This window comes from Arvicanthis niloticus, chromosome 4, assembly GCF_011762505.2.
Source record: "Arvicanthis niloticus isolate mArvNil1 chromosome 4, mArvNil1.pat.X, whole genome shotgun sequence".
Lineage (NCBI taxonomy): Eukaryota > Metazoa > Chordata > Mammalia > Rodentia > Muridae > Arvicanthis > Arvicanthis niloticus.
Genome location: NC_047661.1, coordinates 95,614,381 through 95,626,876, shown reverse-complemented (window position 1 = coordinate 95,626,876; position 12,496 = coordinate 95,614,381).

Here is a 12,496-nt window from a genome sequence, read left to right as displayed (position 1 = left end):
TGAATTCACTGAGGTGGGAAGATCCATGCACTGTGGGGAGCACCATTTCTGGGACAGAGGACCATATACTGAATGAAAAGAGACCACTAGCTGAGCACTGTCATGAATTGTCTCTCTGTTCTTGACTTGAAGATGTGACTAGCTGCTTCAAGTAGCTGCCTCTTTGACTCCCTGCAGTGATGGACTTTAAGCTGGAATTGCAAGCTAAAATACTTTCTCCCTTATGCTGCTTTGGTCAGAATATTTTATCCCAGTATGGGAAATGAAACTATAGCAGCCTTTTTCAGTTTTCCCATGGGCCATAATCATAGAAAATGAAAATTTGTTAACAGTGGAGAGCTTTCCCAACACCTACCCAAATCCACGTGCAGGGACCTTAGTACCAAATGTGACTGTGTTTGGAAATAGGGAGTCAAGTAAAGTTAAGTGGGGTCGCAAAGGTAAGGCCTGTATCTCACCAAAATCAGTGTTTGTGTTAGAGGAAGAGACTAGTGATTGTCTTTTCTGTTTCCCTAGAGAAGGCAGCTGTCATACCTGAGAGACAGAACAAGAGGACCTTATTCTGTTTAAAGTTACCTGGCAGGAGGAGAGGTTAGACATTATCAGATAAAACACATTACTGAAATTGTTAATTCCATGTTAAATCTTCATTGTGTGCATCTTCTATTAATCCCTTGAAATAAAAGAAGCTGCAAAGCGTTAGCAATATGTTTGCTTGATTGAGAACTGCTTGTCTCTCCCCCCCCATGAAGGAAGGGGCTGAAAGAGTAGTCTTTCCTGATTGAAACCAAGCAATTACCTCAGGGTAATTGAAGAGAGCAAAGATGAAGTTTGGGCCAGAAACTGTTACTGACACTCTCCTCCCTGATTCTGTTGAGATCATAATTGATGCTCTGACACTTTGGAAGCTCTATGTTGAGTAAAGTGGTGATTGCAACTTACAAGCGCCATTTTTCTGAGAGGTCCAGAGAGCTGTCAATCAAACAACCACTCCTTCGTCCATAGCTTCCCCATCTGGTTGTATTGAAATCCTCCTGACTGCCAAAGGGAAATTGTATTCTAGTGGCCAACATATAAAAGAATCCAGAGTGGCTATGGAAATCGCAAACTGGCTCGGGTTAGAAAATTTACAAAATGCCATCCAGAGCCATGGCAACTTTGATGCTTAGATCCTTAGATGATCCTCCATATAGGTCATTCCCAGATAGCTCCAGATAACTCCATCCTCAACTACTCTAGATGCCACTACAGCAGATTTCAGCCTACTTTTGAGGAGTGCCTCATCACCCATGACAGTAGTGCACTCACATAGCTAGTTACACAGTACTCTAATTACCTTGGGGTGGTAGTGGATGGGGTTTCCTTTTGTGTAGTAAGTCCTGCAGAAAAACTGGCCCCAGTAAGAGCACATCCTGTGGCTTTGTGATTAGTTTTGGTCTTTTATCCCTGGTAGAGTTGACTGAACTGTTTACATAAAGAACAGGTAACCTTAGAAATGGCTAGCTCTGGGCATACCCAGCAACGGCTAAGAGGACTAAAGAAGAGTTCTTCGGGAGAGCAGATGGGAGCAGGGACTTCTGGGAGGCAAAGGGTAGTGGATACTTAGGAGCACAGCAAGAAGGTAAGAGACTTCAGAAAGAGAGCTCCAGACTGGAAGACCTGCAAACGGTGGAGCCAGAAGGGTTCCAGAAAGCCACCCAGAGCTATGAGCTTCAGCTGTCGAGGAAGAGTCCAGAGCAGTTAAAGGCATTCTAACCCTTAGGTGCAGACCTGCAATATCAACCGCTCATTCTGAATCCCTGACACTGAAGGTTGTGTAGTACTAAGGGCAATGATCCAGATACCCAGAACATAGAGCGGCTGTCACAGAGGGAGCTATAGTTTGCCTTTTTCTGGTTTTTATCCAAACCCAGAGACACTCCTTAGCCAGTCAGAAACAGGAATTTTTTGAAATCAAACTTCTTATTTACAAAACATTTGAAAATAAATATTTATTTCTTTAGCCATTTTTTTTTTCAGACTCTCTTATGGCATCCTGTGGTAATTCAGCAGAAAACTAGAATCAAAGGGAGGGTTCCCAGGAGATGGTTTTAAAGACGGGAAATAATGAGAATTAACAGCAGAGGGCAGAGAGTATCAGAAGAAAGTGAATAAAAAATAAAATGGTCAAATAAGCAATTACAATTTCTGAGATTCTTTACTTCAGGAAAAGCAGCTCTCTGCCTCTTTATAATTTCCAAGAGTTTTGTTGTATTAGAGCAGAGAGGAATGATTCATGGTTAAAGGCTAAACCAAGCAATATAATTATAAAAGACTGCTGAAAATAGCAAGTCCAATTTATTCAGGGAAATCTACTTTGTCTGATTCCTCCTCCCCTGGCAATGCATCCTCTGGATGGATGGTTCACTCCTAATGCAAGTACTTCTTGACCATTGGTAAGACTGTTATTCCTTGATTTGATTTGGACTTTAAAAAGTGGGCACAGATTCAAATTAAAATTAACATGAGATAGTTTCTATTACTATCTGTTAATATAAAAAAATCATACTTTTTAAAACAACTTTATATAGGAGCCTTTATATGCACTCTCTCTGTGTGTATTTGCATGTTGGGAGGATGGGAGGGTCTCTCACTGAACCTGGTCACAGGAAGTCCCAGTCATCTTCCTGTCTCTATTCCCAAGATACTGAGGGTGCAGGGCTGTAATGGCACACCCAGATTTTTACATAGGGGCTGAGGATTTAAACTCAGCTCGGAATGTATGAACAGCAAGCGTCCTCTGCACTGATCTGTGCCCCCAGCCCACAGGTTTGGTTTTAAATAACGACCTGTAATCACACCAGCCCAAGCAAAGTTAGAATAGTGTTTACAGAGTTCCCTCTTTGTATCATTTAACTTTGTCTATGGAGTATCTTTCCTATAATTTTCGCCTTGTTTCTCCTGTTTCAACGTTTGGATTGGCTATCAATATTTTCTCTCTCTCTCTCTCTCTCTCTCTCTCTCTCTCTCTCTCTCTCTCTCTCTGTGTGTTGCAGAGTATTTCAGAGCTTTTCAATAATGGGAAAGTTTTTGTTGGAAACACTACCTATGTGGTTTTTGTTTGTTTTTAAAGGCAGAGTCTTATATATCATAGACTGACCTCAAGTTCACTGTGTATCTGAAGATGACTCTCTGTTTCTGATGATCCCACTCCAGAGTACTGAGATGATTGGCTTGTGACTCTACATTTAATTTTTTGGTGTTAGAAGCTAAACACAGGCTTCATGAATCTATAAGTGAGGCCTCATAATGGAACTCCATTTCTTAGCCTCAGGGACAAACTAATCCTTTTTATCCTGACTGCCCTCCATATTTATACCAATAAGCTCACCTCAATTGAGAGTCGGTGGCTGCAGTTTTTAAATCTTTTAGACAGTGCTCCACCGTTAATATCCCTGTGGTCACTTACATCTCTTGTGTCTCTAAACATGTCCTAATTTCAACTCCATTACCTTACTTTTTTTTGCTCAGCTTCACTTTCATTGGTCAAATCTGCTTTTAATTACACACTTTGTAAAAAGATTTCACAAGTTACCTTTGTGTTCTGTGTGTGTGAACAGAATATCAAATGCTTAGTGATCAGTCTGAAATAAGTGACATTATGGGTCACAATCTGTGATGGATAGGGTTAATTTTCAACTGGATAGAATATATGATCACCTGGGAAATAGGTCTTCAGGCATGCCTGTGGAGAGCAGTCTTGATTAATATTGATTAATGTGGGGGATTCATTTTAATTGGGGGAAACAGTTCCAGAACAGGATATATATGTATATATGTGATTATGCCTATAATATATATAATACTTATAGTATATACATGTATATATATACATATGTATGTATATATATCTAATACACTCCATACAAAAAACGTTATAAAATGCATAAAGTCAATTGATCATTAGCAATCATTTATTGTGCTCTGTTTTATAAGTGTGGATACAATGTGAGCAGTCAGTGTCTTACCGCTGACACCATGCATATAACATTATGTCCTCCTTTATTATTGCATATGAAGAATAATATAAAATGTTAATTTCTAAATAAAAGCCTCATCAAGTTTTCTGATACTTTAAGTACTAGAAAGAAAGTTCCTTAAGGAGTCTGATCATATACAAATGTAACTGCTGCCTGGTGGCATGGTTATCCTTGTTCAGCTATCACAGCTTTTATTGTTTTTGTTATTATTATTATTATTATTATTATTATTATTATTATTATTGGAGTATCTTTACTTAACAGACAGAGTTTTCAAGAAGGTGAGGAATTCAGACCAGGAAGATCATACTTGAACATTTTGAAGTAATAGGGGTTTGTGGCAAATTTTATGTAAATCACAACCTCAATTTCTCATCTGTCTTGGCATCTACCCTATTGTCTTGTTATGGCCAATTGAATATAAAAAGCAAGAGGCAGTGTATCAGTACTTAGTGAACTTCTGCTCTCTGAAGCCACAGTGCTGAGGCCCCTTGATGTCTTCACATCAGGACATCCAAGACTAGTGTATAGTTTGATAATAACCTTCATGTTCCCCCCTCGCCCTGATCCCGGTGACTGGACCAGATGCCCAGCTGATGTGCTCCCCTGTGGAAACCACATCCGGAGGCATCCCAGAGCAGCCACTGCCCTCAGAGCTGCAGAAACCATGTCTGGAGACATCCTAGAGATGCCACTGACCTCAGAGCAGGGGACACCATATCCTGAGGCATCCTAGAGGAACGACTACACTCAGAGAAGCAAACACCTAGCTGTTCCACTACCATGGAGACACCATATCCTGGGATATCCTAGAGGAGCCACCATACCTAGAACAGCTGGAGCTCAGGATCACAGAGACATCTGGACTCCGAGGAGTTCTGACACAACCAAGATGACTGGAAAGGCAGGCTCCAGTCAGAACCAGTGAGTGCAGGTAGCACTAGAGCTAACCAAATGGTAAAAGGCAAGTGTAAGAATGTAAACAACAGAAACCAAAGTTATGTGGTATCACCAGAAACCAGTTTTCCCACCATAGCAAGTCTTGTACACCACATCACACTGGAAGAGCAGGATTCAAAATTAAAATCACTTCACATGATGATGATATGAACTTTAAAAAGGACATAAACAACACTGTCAAAGAATTTGAGGAAAACACAGGTAAACAGACAGAAGCCCTTAAAGAAATGCAAGAAAACACAACCAAACAGGTGAAGGAATTACACAAAACCATCCAGGATCTAAAAATGGAAGTAGAAACAATAAAGAAATCTCAAAGGTAGACTACCCTGGAGATAGAAAACCTAGGAAAAAGATCAGGAATCATAGACGCAAGCATCACCAACAGAATACAAGAGATAGAATTGAGAATCTCATGCGCAGAAGATACCATGGAAAACATAGACACAACGGTCAAAAAAATGTGAAATGCAAAAAGCTCCTAACACAAAACATCCAGGAAATCCAGGACACAATGAGAAGACCAAACCTAAGGATAATAGGTATAGATCAGAGTGAAGACTCCCAACTTAAAGGGCAAATAAATATCTTCAACAAAATTATAGAGGAAAACTTCCCTAAGCTAAAGAAAGAGATGTCCTTAAATATACAAGAAGCATACAGAACCCAAATAGACTAGACCCAAAAAGAAATACCTCAGATCACATAATAATCAAAGCCTCAAATATACAAAACAAAGAAGATACTAAAAACAGTAAGAGAAAAAGGCAAAGTAACATATAAAAGCAGACCCATAAGAATTACACCAGACCTCTCACCAGAGACTATAAAAGCCAGAAGATCCTGGACTTATATTATACAGATCCTAAGAGATCACAAATGTCAGCCCAGACTACTATACCCAGCAAAACTCTCAATCACTATTGATAGAGAAAACAAGATATTCCATGACAAAACCAAATTTATACAATATCTTCCCACAAATCCAGCACTTCAAAGAACAATGGATGAAAAACTCCAACTCAAGGAGGGAAACTACAACCAAGAAAAAACAAGAAAGTAGTCTTCCAACAACCCCAAAAGAAGATAGTTACACAAACATAATTCCACCTCTAATAACAAAAATAACAGGAGGTAATAATCATTTTCCTTAGTATCTTTTAATATCAATGGACTCAATTATCCAATAAAAAGATGTAGATGATCAGACTGGATACACAAACAGGACCCAGCATTTTGCTGCATACAGAAAACGCACCTCTGTGACAAAGACAGACACTACCTCAGAGTAAAAGGATGGAAAACAATCTTTCAAGCAAATGGTCTCAAGAAACAAGCTGGAGTAGCCATTCTAATATCAAATAAAATTGATTTCCGACCACAAGTAATCAAAAAAGATAAGGAAGGACACTACATACTCATCAAAGGAAAAATGTACCAAGATGAACTCTCAATTCTGAACATCTATTCCCCAAATGCAAGGGCACCCACATACATAAAAGAAACTTTACTAAAGCTCAAAGCATATATTACATCTAACACAATAACAGTGGGGGATTTCAACACCCCACTCTCAGCAATGGACAGATCATGGAAACAAAAACTAAACCAAGACACAATTGAAACTAAGAGAAGTTATGAACCAAATGGATTTAACTGATATCTATAGAACATTTCATCCTAAAACAAAAGAATATACTTTTTTCTCAGCACCTCATGGTACCTTCTCCAAAATAGACTATATAATTGGTCACCAAACAGACCTCAACAGATACAAAAAGATTGAAATAATCCCGTGTACCCTATCAGACCACCATGGACTAAGGCTGGTCTTTAATAATAACAACAAAAACAAAGAAAAGCCCACATACATGTGGGAACTGAACAATGTTCTACTCAATGATGACTTGGTCAAGGAAGAAGTAAAGAAAGAAATTAAAGACTTTTTAGAATTTAATCAAAAGGAGGACACATCATACCAAAACTTGTGGGACTCCATGAAAGCAGTACTAAGAGGAAAACTCATAGCTCTAAGTGCTTACAAAAAACGAACAAACAAACAAAACAAAACAAAAAACTGGAGAGAGCATACACTAACAATTTGACATCACAACTGAAAGCTTTAGACAAAAAAGAAGGTAATATTCCCAAGAGGAGTAGATAGCAGGAAATAATCAAACTCAGAGCTGAAATCAGCCAAGTAGAAACAAAAAGAACTATCCAAAATATCAACAAAACCAAGAGCTGTTTCTTTGAGAAAATCAACAAGATAGATAAACCCTTAGCCAGACTAATCAAAGGGCACAGAGACAGTATCCAAATTAATAAAATCAGAACTGAAAAGGGAGACATAACAACAAAAACTGAGGAAATTAAAAAAATCATCAGATCCTACTACAAAGGCCTATACTCAACAAAATTGGAAAATCTGGATGAAATGGACAATTTTCTAGACAGATACCAGGTACCAAAGTTAAACCAGGAGCAGATAAACCATCTAAACAGTCCCATAACCCCTAAAGAAATAGAAGCAGTCATTAAAAGCCTCCCCACCAAAAAGTCTGGGACCGGACGGTTTTAGTGCAGAATTCTATCAGACCTTCAAGGAAGACCTAATACCAATTCTCTTCAAACTATTCAACAGAATAGAAACAAAAGGAACACTACCCAATTCACTCTGTGAAGCTACAATTACACTTATACCTAAACCTCACAAAGACCCAACAAAGAAAGAGAACAACAGACCAATCTCACTTATGAATATTGATGCAAAAATACTCAATAAAAATCTCACAAACTGAATCCAAGAACACCTCAAAACAATCATCCATCATGATCAAGTAGGCTTTATTCCAGGAATGCAGGGATGGTTCAATATTCGAAAATCCATCAATGTAATCCACTACATAAATAAGCTCAAAGAAAAAAAAAAAAAAAAAAAAAACCACATGATCATCTCACTAGATGCCGAGAAAACATTTGACAAAATTCAACATCTCTTCATGATAAAAGTCTTGGAAAGATTAGGAATTCAAGGCACATACCTAAACATAGTAAAAGCAATATACAGCAAGCCAGTAGCCAACATCAAACTAAATGGAGAGAACCTTGAAACAATCCCACTAAGATCAGGGACTAGACAAGGCTGCCCACTCTCACCCTATCTATTCAATATAGTACTGGAAGTCCTAGCCAGAGCAATTAGACAACAAAAGGAAGTCAAAGGGATACAAATAGGAAAAGAAGTCAAAATTTCACTATTTGCGGATGATATGATTGTATACTTAAGTGACCTTAAAACTTCCACCAGAGAACTCCTAAACCTGATAAACAACTTCAGCAAAGTGGCTGGATATAAAATCAACTCAAACAAATCAGTAGCCTTTTTCTACTTAAACGATAAACAGGCTGAAAAAGAAATTATGGAAATGACACCCGTTCACAATAGTCACAAATAATATAAAATATCTTGGAGTGAATCTAACCAAGCAATTGAAAGATCTGTATGACAAGAACTTCAAGTCTCTGAAGAAAGAAATCGAAGATAATCTCAGAAGATGGAAAGATCTCCCATGCTCCTGGATTGGCAGGATTAACTTAGTAAAAATGGCCATCTTGCCAAAAGCAATCTATAGGTTCAATGCAATCCCCATCAAAATTCCAAATCAATTCTTCATAGAGATACAAAGAGCAATTTGCAAATTCATTTGGAATAACAATTACCCAGGATAGTGAGAACCACTCTCAACAATAAAAGAACTTCTGGGGGAATCACCATCCCTGACCTCAAACTGTACTACAGAGCAGTAGTGATAAAAACTGCATGGTATTGGTACAGAAACAGGCAGGAATATCAATGGAATAAAATTGAAGATCCAGAAATGAACCGACACTTATGGTCACTTGATCTTTGACAAAGGAGCTAAAACCATCCAGTGGGAAAAAAAAGACAGCATTTTCAACAAATGGTGCTGGCTCAACTGGAGGTCAGCATTTTGAAGAATGCAAATCAATCCATTCTTATCCCCTTGTACAAAGCTCAAGTCCACGTGGATAAAGGACCTTCACATAAGACCAGATACACTGAAACTAATAGAAGAGAAGGTGGGGAAGACCCTCGAATATTTAGGCACAGGGGAAAAGTTCCTGAACAGAACACCAATGGCTTATGCTCTAAGATCAAGAATTGACAAATGGGACCTCATCAAATTGCAAAGCTTCTTCAAGGCAAAAGACAATGTCAATAAGACAGAACAGCATCCAAAAGATTGGGAAAAGATCATTACCAATCCTAGGTCTGATAGAGGGCTAATATCCAATATATACAAAGAACTCAAGAAATTAGACTCCAGACAACCAAATAACACTATTAAAAAATAGAGTACAGAACTAAACAAAGAATTCTCAACTGAGGAAATTCGAATGGACAAGAAGCACCTTAAGAAATGCTCAACATCCTTAGTCATCAGGGAAATGCAAATCAAAACAACCCTGAGATACAACCTCACACCAGTCAGAATGGCTAAGATAAAAAAAATTCAAGTGATGGTAGATGCTGGCAAGGATGTGGAGAAAGAGGAACACTCCTCCATTGTTGGTGGGATTGCAAGCTGGTACAACCACTCTGGAAATCAGTCTGGCGGTTCCTCAGAAAATTGGATACAGCACTACCTGAGGACCCAGCTATACCACTCCTGGGCATATACCCAGAAGATGCTCCAACATATAACAAGGACATAGGCTCCACTATGTTCATAGCAGCCTTATAATAGCCAGAAGCTGGAAAGAACCCAGATGTCCTTCAACAGAGGAATGGATACAAAAAATATGGTACATTTATACAATGGAGTACTACTCAGCTATTAAAGATAATGAATTTGAGAAAATCTTAGGTAAATGTTTGGAACTAGAAAATATCATCCTGAGTGAGGTAACCTAATCACAAAAGAACACACATGGTATTTACTCACTGATAAGTGGATGTTAGCCCAAAAGCTTGAAATAGCCAAGATTCAACTAACTGACCACATAAAGCTCATGAAGAAGGAAGACCAAGTGTGCATGCCTCGGTCCTTCTTGGAAGGAATGACAGAATTCTCAAGAGAGCAAATATGGTGACAAAGTATGGGGCAGAAAGTCAAGGAGGGGCCATCGGGAGACCATTCTACCTTGATATCTGTCCCATGTGCAGTCACCAAAGATAGACACCGATATGGATGTCAGGAAGTGCATGCTGACAGGAGCCTGATGCAGCTGTCTCCTCGAAGGTCTGCTGGAGTCTGACATATCCAGAGGCAGATGCTCGCAGCAACCAATTGATCTGATCAAGGATTTTCAATGAAGAAGTTAGAGGACTGAAGGAGCTGAAAGGGTTGGTGGTCCCAAGAAGAGAGCAAAGTCCCCAGCCCCTCCCCCCTTTCCTTCCCCATTTAACTCAGGTCTGCCCTGAGTTTGGGGGGGTGTGCACATCCAGATCCGATCACCATCCTCCATGACATTAAAGCCTGTAAAAACCCATAGACTTTCTCGTGTCATTGGGGCCATACCATGAGGAATCATAGAGAAGTCCTTTAATGAGCTTCCCGGGAGCCTAACTTCCTGCGTGGAGGAACCCTTAGCGTTCCCAGCCAGCCCTACCCACAGTGTGGTTTAGAGTTTTTCTTTCTTTAAAAAAAATTTAATTAAAATATATTTTATTTTCTTCTCAAGAGAGAAAAAGACTATCACATTTCAACTAATGACAGTTCTATAAATCCAAATGAAACACCAATGTATTTGCATTGTGCAAAGCTGTGGTCCATACCACCTTTCTAAAAAATGGCTCAGATTTGCCTTTTCGTATGAAGAGTGGAGGAGTCTTTGTGTTCACTCCTCTATGCTTCCCTGTTTGAAACTCTTTGTGTAACACATATGAAAGATGGCAGCATGAATTTAAAATAAAGATCCTAGGAGTCAGCTCACAAGAATGATGGTTTGGGGAAACAGGCATATTGTCATTAATCAATTATATCCTATGCATCCATCATACTAATAAACTATGACAAAAGAGGAAAAACATAAATACTCTTTTTTTTTAACTTGAGATGTGGTCACTTGTAATCTGTAATGAAATACCTCAATTTGTATTTTTTAAAAATTATAACTCATAACATTCAAAAAATGGAAATCCATTGCAATTTGTAAGATTCATGTTTTCAGTGTACAAATACAATCAGTTGTTACATGTTAAGGGTAGACTTTCAGAGCACACAATCAAAGATTACTAGATGATACCTATGGGAACCGGAGGAAAGGTTACATTTGCATCTTAGTTCTTTGTCCTTTACAGGAAGAAGTTTGGCTATAAGTTACATACCTGTTTGGTGTCTCAAGTAGTTTCCAGAAGTTTATAATTTGTAACTGTGCAGCCTGATCAGATTCCTGGATATTCATGGGATATAGTATATACCATTTGCCTTATCTAGAAGCTGTCTACAATGGCCAGTTTGGGACATTTTTAAACACTCTCTGCAAATATGAGAACGTTTAACTCTATGCACATTAGCAAGCATTATTTATCCCTCAACCCCAATAAAGACCAATCCAAGAGGAAAAAGAAATTTATTTTTTTAATTTAGTTTTTAAATTTTTTATTTGAAAAATACAATACACAGCAGAGAATTATCTCCTCCCCCACTGTTCTTTCACAAAGAAAACTATGGAAATGTAACTGAGATATTTGGCTAGGATAGATCCTGAGAAAAAGAGAGGCCCAGATAGAAGTCAAATAGACAAACTCGGTCAAAGAAGACTCACCTCTCTTTTAACATAAAAGAGCCTTTTAAATTACCTTAGGCATCATCAGATAAGACTTGTGCAGAATTTCTGCCATGCAAACAGATACTACTGAAGTTATCAGCTTGAACAATTTACACTGACCTGGGCCCCAAAGAAGCAGGATAAAAATGAGAGTCTCTATCAGAAAGGCATGTGATTGCCTGCTTTTACTAGACTATGTATGTACATATTTATATATTGATATTAGTGCTTTCTTTTACAGGTCCTTGGGATTGAACCCAGGGCCCATGCATGCTAGGCAAGTGCTGTACCACTGAATTCCAGCTCCAGCCATTGCTTTAACGTTTTCTTAAAAGTATTTTTTTTTTAAAAAAAAAAAAAATTAATTCTAAGTAATTGCATCATGATTAAGAACTCCCTCCTGGGTTTGGTTAATTCACGTGCATCTTTAATTTTTCCTGGACTTTATCATTGCACAACCTTGGGTTCATGATACTTAAATATAATGGTGGAAATGATTTAACTTTGACCCTGCTTTGTTCTTTAATTTGTACCTCTTTTATTCTGATCGGGTTTGGGAAGGTGAAAAAAAATTCATTGTTGTCTTATTTAATGTTAAGGCCTCCAAGGAGAAAACCATTCCTGTCTGGGTCCTTCTGAATGGATATAGAACAGGGACCCTTGAGCTTTTCTAAAGATTGTCAAGATATGCAAAGTTTGCTTTACATTTTCAAAAGAAT